The sequence below is a fragment of the Sapajus apella genome, unplaced genomic scaffold (genome assembly GCF_009761245.1).
Source record: "Sapajus apella isolate SASKATOON/1434 unplaced genomic scaffold, GSC_monkey_1.0 scaffold3, whole genome shotgun sequence".
Classification (NCBI taxonomy): domain Eukaryota; kingdom Metazoa; phylum Chordata; class Mammalia; order Primates; family Cebidae; genus Sapajus; species Sapajus apella.
In genome coordinates this window covers 15,949,380-15,957,245 of record NW_022436943.1, presented here as the reverse complement: position 1 = coordinate 15,957,245, position 7,866 = coordinate 15,949,380, and positions in this window count along the sequence as shown.

Sequence of the window (7,866 nt, the reverse complement as noted above, 5' to 3'; positions counted from 1 at the left end):
ATATTTATCAAAATAAAACTACCATGAAAATATTTTGAGTTTGTAATAGTTTGATATGGTTCAGCTTTGTATACACAAATATCAGCTTGAATTGTAATCCCTATTTGTCAAGGAAGGGACCTGGTGGGAAGTGATTGGATCATGAAGGCAGTTCTCTCCATGCTATTCTCCTAATATTGAGGGACTTCTCAGGAGATCTGATGGTTTAAAAGTGACAGTTTCCCCTGTGCTTTCTCTATCCTGCCACCGTGTAGGACATGTTTGCTTGCCCTTCACCTTCCACCATGACTGTAAGTTTCCCGAGGCCTCCCCAGCCATGCAGAACTGTGAGTCAATTAAACCTCTTTTGTTTATAAATTACTCAGTCTCAGGTAGTATTTTTATAGCAGTGTGAAAAAGGACTAATATATAGTTCAAACTCTGAAAGTATAATTTATGAAAGGTATAATTATGGTAGAGATTTTGGTATGTTTTCATATAAAAATATACAAATGTTGAAATTTTGATATTTATTGTGTTTTTATCAAACTATAGACCAGTACTACCTGAATTTATTTGACCAAGACAAAATATGTAAGTTTTAGTATTATTATAATTTCAGGGATAAGAAATGGAATCTCAGAAATGTTAAATAATCATCCAAGAACACTTAGGAAGAGCTAGGATGCAAATTCAGCCCCATTGCTTTATAATACCATGTAGTATCAATTAAAAGTCAAAGATTTTTTAACTAATGTAAAAATTTAATTAAAGTAGATGTTGAATAATAATTTGAATTGTTGTTGAATTTTGAATGCTAAAAAATTAATAGTATTGATATGTGTGGATTTGATCCTGTCATGCTGTTAACTGATTATTATGTTGACTTGTTTGTGTGGTTCTTTTATAGTGACATTGGTCTCTGTGTTTAAATGTGTACTTATATTATCTAGCATTTATCTTGTATTACCTTTCCTTTCTATAGTTAGGGCTCCTTTCAAAATCTCATGTAAGATAGGTCTGGTGGTAATAAATTTCCTTAACATTGTCTTATCTGAAAAGTATCTTATTTCTCCTTCATTTAAAAAGTTTAGTTTGGTTGGATATGAAACTCTTGGTTGAATATTTTGTCTTAAGAATGTTGAGTATAGCCCCCAATCTCTTCTGGCTTGTGCAGTTTCAGCTGAGAAGCATATTGTTAGCCTGATGGAGTTCCTTTGTAGGTGACCTGTCTTTTCTCTCTAGCTGCCTTTAATATTCTTTCATTTTGACCTTGGAAAATTTGATGATTATGTGTCTTCGGGATGATATTCTTATGTAAAATCTTGCAGGAGATTTCCTCATTTCCTGAATTTGATTGTTGGCCTCTCTAGCAAGGTTGAGGAAGATTTTATGAATAATATCTTGAAATACATTTTCCAAGTTGTTTGCTTTCTCCCCCTCCCTTCCAGGGATGCCAGTGATTCATAGATTTGGTCTCTTTACATAACCCCATAATTCTTGGAGGCTCTATTTATTTCTTTTTACTATTTTTTTTCTTTATTTTTGTCTGACTGTCTTATTTAAGAGGACCAATATTCATGTTCTCAGATTCATTCCTCAGCTTGGTTTGTTCTACTGTTAAAGAACATCCAAGAGACCAGAGAGATCAATGGGTGAAACAGGAGGTTTTTATCAAGATGGCCACCAGCTCAGAGGATTAGCATCCCAAGTCTGAGCCCCGGAGAAAGACAATGGGGTTCTTTTATACATCCAGGATGACATAGCAGCTAACAAGTTTATAGAAGTCAGAACAAAGAACAGTTAATTAATTTGCAACTTGTCTTGTGATGTATGTTACATTTGAAAAATAGCATTTTGAGAAACGCATTGTACATTCTTTGGGTGTTATCTTGCCCTGTGACCTTGCAGCTGGTCAGCAAGAAAAACAAGAGTCTTGAGATGCCTGGGAACTTTGCTGAGAATGTGGGGAAAATAGATAAAGTAGGTTTTACAGGGAGTTAGTTCATTTTAGGCAGAGCTGAGGGTTAGGTTTTATATGAAACAGCATACAACACAGCAAAATTTACTTTATTATATAGCAACTACAAATTATATGGTTTTATTTTTACTATTATTGCTATTATTTAATTCCCTTCTTCAATACTACTAAAATTTATGATTGCATCGTGAAATTCTTGTATTGTGCTATTCAACTCTGTCAGGTCCCTTTTTATACTAGCTATTTTATCCTTCAGCTCTTGTATCATTTTATTGTGATTCTTATTTTCCATGAATTGGGTTTTCCTGTCCTCCTGAATCTCAAGGATGTATATTCCTATCCAATTCTGAATTTTATTTCTGTCATTCTACCCAGTTCAGCCTCATTCAGAATTCTCGTTGGAGAACCAGTGAGATGATTTCAAGAACATACAGCACTCTGGCCATTTGAGTCACCAGAGTTCTTGAAGGAACACACTTCAGAATAATAAGAGCCATCTCTGACAAACCCACAATTAACATTATACTAAACAGGAAAAAGCTGGAAGCATTTCCTTTGAAAACCAGCACAAGAGAAGGATGCCCTCTCTCATCACTTCTAGTCAACATAGTATTGGAAGTCTTAGCCAGAGCAATCAGACAAGAGCAAGAGATAAAAGATATTCAAATAGGAAGAGAGAAAGTCAAACTATCTGTTTGCAGAAGACATAATTTTATATCTGGAAAACCCAATAGTTTAGTTTCAAAAGCTCCTCCAGCTGATAAGAAGCTCCTTCAGCAAAATTGCAGGATACAAAATAAACGTTCAGAAATCACTAGCTTTTCTCTACACCAAGAATGGCCAAGCCAAGAACCAAATCAGGAAGTCAGTCCCATTAACAATTGCCACAAAAAGAATAAAATACCTAGGAATACAGCAAACCAAAGAGGTGAAAGATCTCTACAGTGAGAATTATAAAACACTGCTAAAAGAAATTACAGAAGACACTAAAGAAAAAATATCCCATTCTCATGAATAGGAAGATTCAATATCATTAAAATGGCTATTATATCCAAAGCAATTTACAGATTTAATGCTATTGCTATCAAACTACCAACAACATTCTTCATAGATAAAGAAAAAGCTATTTAAAATTTCTATGAAACCAAAAAAAAAAAAAAAAACACCAGCCCAAAATTGCCAAGATAATCCTAAGCAAAAAGAACAAGAAAGCTTGAAGCATCACGTTACCAAACTTCAAACAATGCTGCAAGGATAAGTAACCAAAACAGCATGGCACTGATAAAAAATCAGGCACGTAGACCAAGGGAACAGAATAGAGAGACCAGAAATAAGGCCGCACATGTACAACCATCTGATATTCAACAAAGCTGACAAAAACAATCAATGGGGGAAAGAAATCCTATTCAATAAATGGTGCAGGCATAACTGGCTAGCCATAAGCAGAAGATTGAAGCTGGACTCCTTTCATATACCATACACATAAATCAAATTAAGATGAATTAAAGACTTACATGTAAAACCCAAACAACCTAGAAAATACCACTCTTGACATAGGAACAGACAAAGATTTCATGACAAGGGCACCAAAAGCAATCACAACAAAAGCAAAAATTGACAAAATGGATCTAATTAAACTAAAGAGCATCTATACATTAAAAAAAAAAAAAAAAAACTATCAACAGAGTGAACAGACAACTTACAGAATGTGACAACATTTGTGCAAGGTATGCTTCTGACAAAGGTCTAATATCCAGCATGTATAGGAATGTAAACAAATTTACAAGAGACAAATGAATAACCCTGTTAAAAAGCGAACTTCATGAACTTCACACACACACACAAAAAGACAGACATGCGGCCCACAAGCACATGAAGAATAGCTCAATATGTTTAACAATTAGAGAAATGCAAATCAAAACCACAATGAGATACCATCTCACAACAGTCAGAATATGACTATTATTGAAAAGTCAAAAAATAACATGTTGGCAAGGTTGCAGATAAAAGGAAAAGCTTATACACTGTTAGTGTGTGTGTAAATTAGTTCAACAATTGTGGAAAGCAGTATGGCAATTCCTCAAAGAGCTAAAAGCAGAACATCCATTCAACCCAGCAATCCCATTACTGGGTATATACCCAGGGTAATAGAAATCATTCTACCATAAAGACACATGCACATGAATGTTCATTGCAGCACTATTCACAATAGCAAAGGCATGAAGTCAACCTAAATGCCATCAATGACAGACTGAATAATGAAAATGTGGTAGTGTATACACCATAGAATACTATCTAGCCAGAAGAAAAGAACGAGATTTTGTCTTCTGTGAGAACACAGATGAAGCCGGAGGCTATTATCCATAGCAAACTAACACAGGAATAAAAAACCAAGTACAACATGTTCTCACACATAAGTGGGAGCTAAATGATAAGACCTTATGAACACAAAGAGGGAAACAACAGACACTCTGATCTACTTGAGTTGGGAGGTTTAGAGTAGGGAGAGGAGCAGAAAAGATAACCATTATGTACTGGGCTTTTTTTTTTTTCTTCCCATTTATTTATTTTATTGCATTTTAGGTTTTGGGATACATGTGAAGAACATGTGAAATTGTTTCATAGGTACATACGTGGTAGTGTGATTTACTGCCTTCCTCCCCATCACCTACATCTGGCATTTCTCCCCTTGCTATCTCTCCCCAGCTCCCCACCCACTACCGTCCCTCCCCTATTTCCCCCCAGCTGACCCCAGTGTGTAGTGCTCCCCTCCGTGTGTCCATGTGTTCTCATTGTTCAACACCCGCCTATAGTGAGAACATGTGTTGTTTGATCTTCTGCTTTTCTGTCAGTTTGCTGAGAATGATGGTTTCCAGGTTCTTAATACCTGGGTGATGAAATAATATGTACAACAAACCTCTGTGACACATTTACCTATGTAACAAATCTTCACATGTACCCCCAAACCTAAAATAAAAGTTCTTAAAAAAATTCTTATTTTGTCTAGTAGTAATCATAAGCCAAAAGATACATAGAATGCTTTAATTTGTTTTGCTGGTAAATCTAATAATGACACTTTTTTGTTCTGCAAGTCACAGGAATTACATTTAATGGAGAGAATTTCTCAATTTTAAGTTTTTCTATTTAAATTTTTTGTTTTAAGCATTGGCAACTTCTGCCACTTTTCTGATAGCATATTCTAGCAGATGGCAAAAGGGAATGAGTAAGAAGGCAAGCAAATATTCATAGAAAAACTGGAACCATTTATCATGCATAGAGGAAAGCTAGTTTTTTTTTTTTTTCCTTGAATGCATCCTCTTGGTATCAATTTTATTTGGATTTTTTAAATGTAGTCATACTTTCTAATAGTAAAATCATTTCATTTTTACATGCTAGGAGAAAATACATCCATTTTGATGGTGGTTTCCAAGCAGTACTAGGACTATTTAAACAAATTTGAAATGTATTCATTTCTTTGGCACTTTCCACCCATGTATCAAAAATGAGAATTTTCTTCATTGCGGTGAATTTCAAACTTCATCATTATTTTTCCAGTGATGAAGGCAAATATTTCCCTTTTTAGAGCCAATACTACCCTCCCCATTTCTTACCTCCTCCTTTGTCTTTCTGAAATCATTTCATCTTAAATGAAAGTGAATTTTCTTCCAGCATTCAATTTAGTTATATTTAGTTACCTTTATATATTATAGGTATATTCAGCACTCCATTTATGTACTGTGATATTGTGACATATATATTTGGTCTTCGTCCCCATCTGACATACAACTCCTAAAATCCTTGGAATCTCCAAAGTGTGTTTTGCATGACAGTATCCACTGACAGTTTTAGGATGGGGCAGCTCACCAGAAAGAACAAGGCAGGTTTCAAGGGTTGTGACCGTCAGTCCCACTCCCCAAGCTCCAGAGAGGAGAAGGGGGCTGACCATCAAGTCGGTCACAAATGTTCAGTGATTTGATCAATTTTACCTACTTAATGAAGCCTGCATAAAAACCCAAGAGAACAGGGTTATGGGGAGCTTTCAGCTAGCTGAACATGTGCAGGTTCCTGGATGGTGGAATCCAGGGAGAACACGGAAGCTCTGCGCTCCTTCCTCCATACCTCACCCTATGCATCTCTTCATCTATATCCTTCATATATCCCTTTAACAAGTCAATAAATATAAATAAGTGTTTCCTGAGTTCTGTGAACTACTCCATAACTTAGTCAAACCCAAAGCAGGAGTGGCGGAAACCCCAATTTGAAGCTATTCGGTCAGAAGTTCCAGAGGTCCAGACTTGAGACTAGTGATGGGTGTTTGGGGCAGGGGGATGTCTTGAAGACTGAGTCCTCAATCAGTGTGATTTGACACTCTTCTCAGGTAGATAATATCAGAATTGAGTTGCAGAATACATAGCCTGTATTCACAGCTTTTTGATGGGGAAAAAACCCACACGCATTTAATCACAGAAGTCTTCTGTGTTGACTGCTCCTTTGGTACAACAGCTGATGAAAAAGACAGTATAAGAGTTTTCCCAAAACAGATACACTTCTTCATTTTCATTTAAATATTCAACTGTTTCAAAAAATGCTGACTTCTCTTACCCTACAATGTTTTCATTGTTTACCTTCTTTTGAAAAGTTGATGTCTTTTTTTCTAAATTCCTCTAATTACAATTACCACTCAAACAGCAACATCATTGAGATTTTTGTCTTCTAATTGTAATTAGTCTCTTCTAGTCACACTTAGTCTGTGTAGGAAGATCAAAAATATTTAAAATAGGCATACATAATAATTAAAATGTTAATTACAGAGATTCCATTTGGTAAGCAGTAAGTCATGGGTTTAGGACTAATATTATTTCTACCACATAAAAACGTATAAAACATTTGAGGTGCAAAAGCATTAGGAATTCATGTGATGCATTTACACATTAATCCTTCATTATTAATGTCAAATATTTATTAATGAAGACAAAGTTTAGGAAATATAACCTGTTTGAGCATTTTCTCTAAATTAACAATATGTTCTCCTTTTAATTCTAAAAAATCTATAGGATTTTAAACTTTTAAAAATCTTCATTTTATTTACTGTCATCACTTGGTATATAATTGGTTTAATTGTTACAATTTAGTAGAGGTTTTAAAGACGTTTAGGGAGAGCCTATAAATCTTTAATTAAAATTCAGCAACCCAAAATAGTAATACTCATGACATTGAATCAACATTGGTTAAAAGAAAGGAATCTTCTAAGATGACATTTGACTTAATCTGTAAAATTGTCAGTATGTATTAATGTCTCTTTTTTATCATAAGCCATACATTAATAAGTGATCAAATTAAAAGGATATTGATGTTAATTCTATCTTGGCTAAGTAAACGTATATTATGATGCAAATATGTTAAATTGTTATATTAAATTTCCTGCAACTTGCCTTTTAGATATCATACAATTAGATTTAATAGGCTTTCTCTATTCTGAAGTACCAGCTTGATGCATTTCTATTTAAACAATTGGATTCGAAAAGTCTAGAAAATGCTACTCCATCTTACCGAGTCCTGGTTCAGTTGGAACCTTGTGAATCTTTCTTCTTTTTCTTTTTTCTTCTTTTATTTTATTTTTTTTTTTTTTATTTTTTTGAGATGAAGTCTTACTCTGTTGCCAGGATAGAGGGCAGTGGGTTGATCTCGGCTCACTGCAACCTCCGCTTCCCAGTTTCAAGTGATTCTCCTGCCTCAGCCCCGTCAGTAGTTGGGACTACAGGCACACACCATCACGCCCAGGTTAGTTTTTGTATTTTTAATAGAGATGGGGTTTCACCATGTTGATCAGGAAGGCCTCGATCTCTTGACCTCGTGACCTGCCTGCCTCAGCCTTCCAAAGTGCTAGGGTTACAATCAGAAGCCAG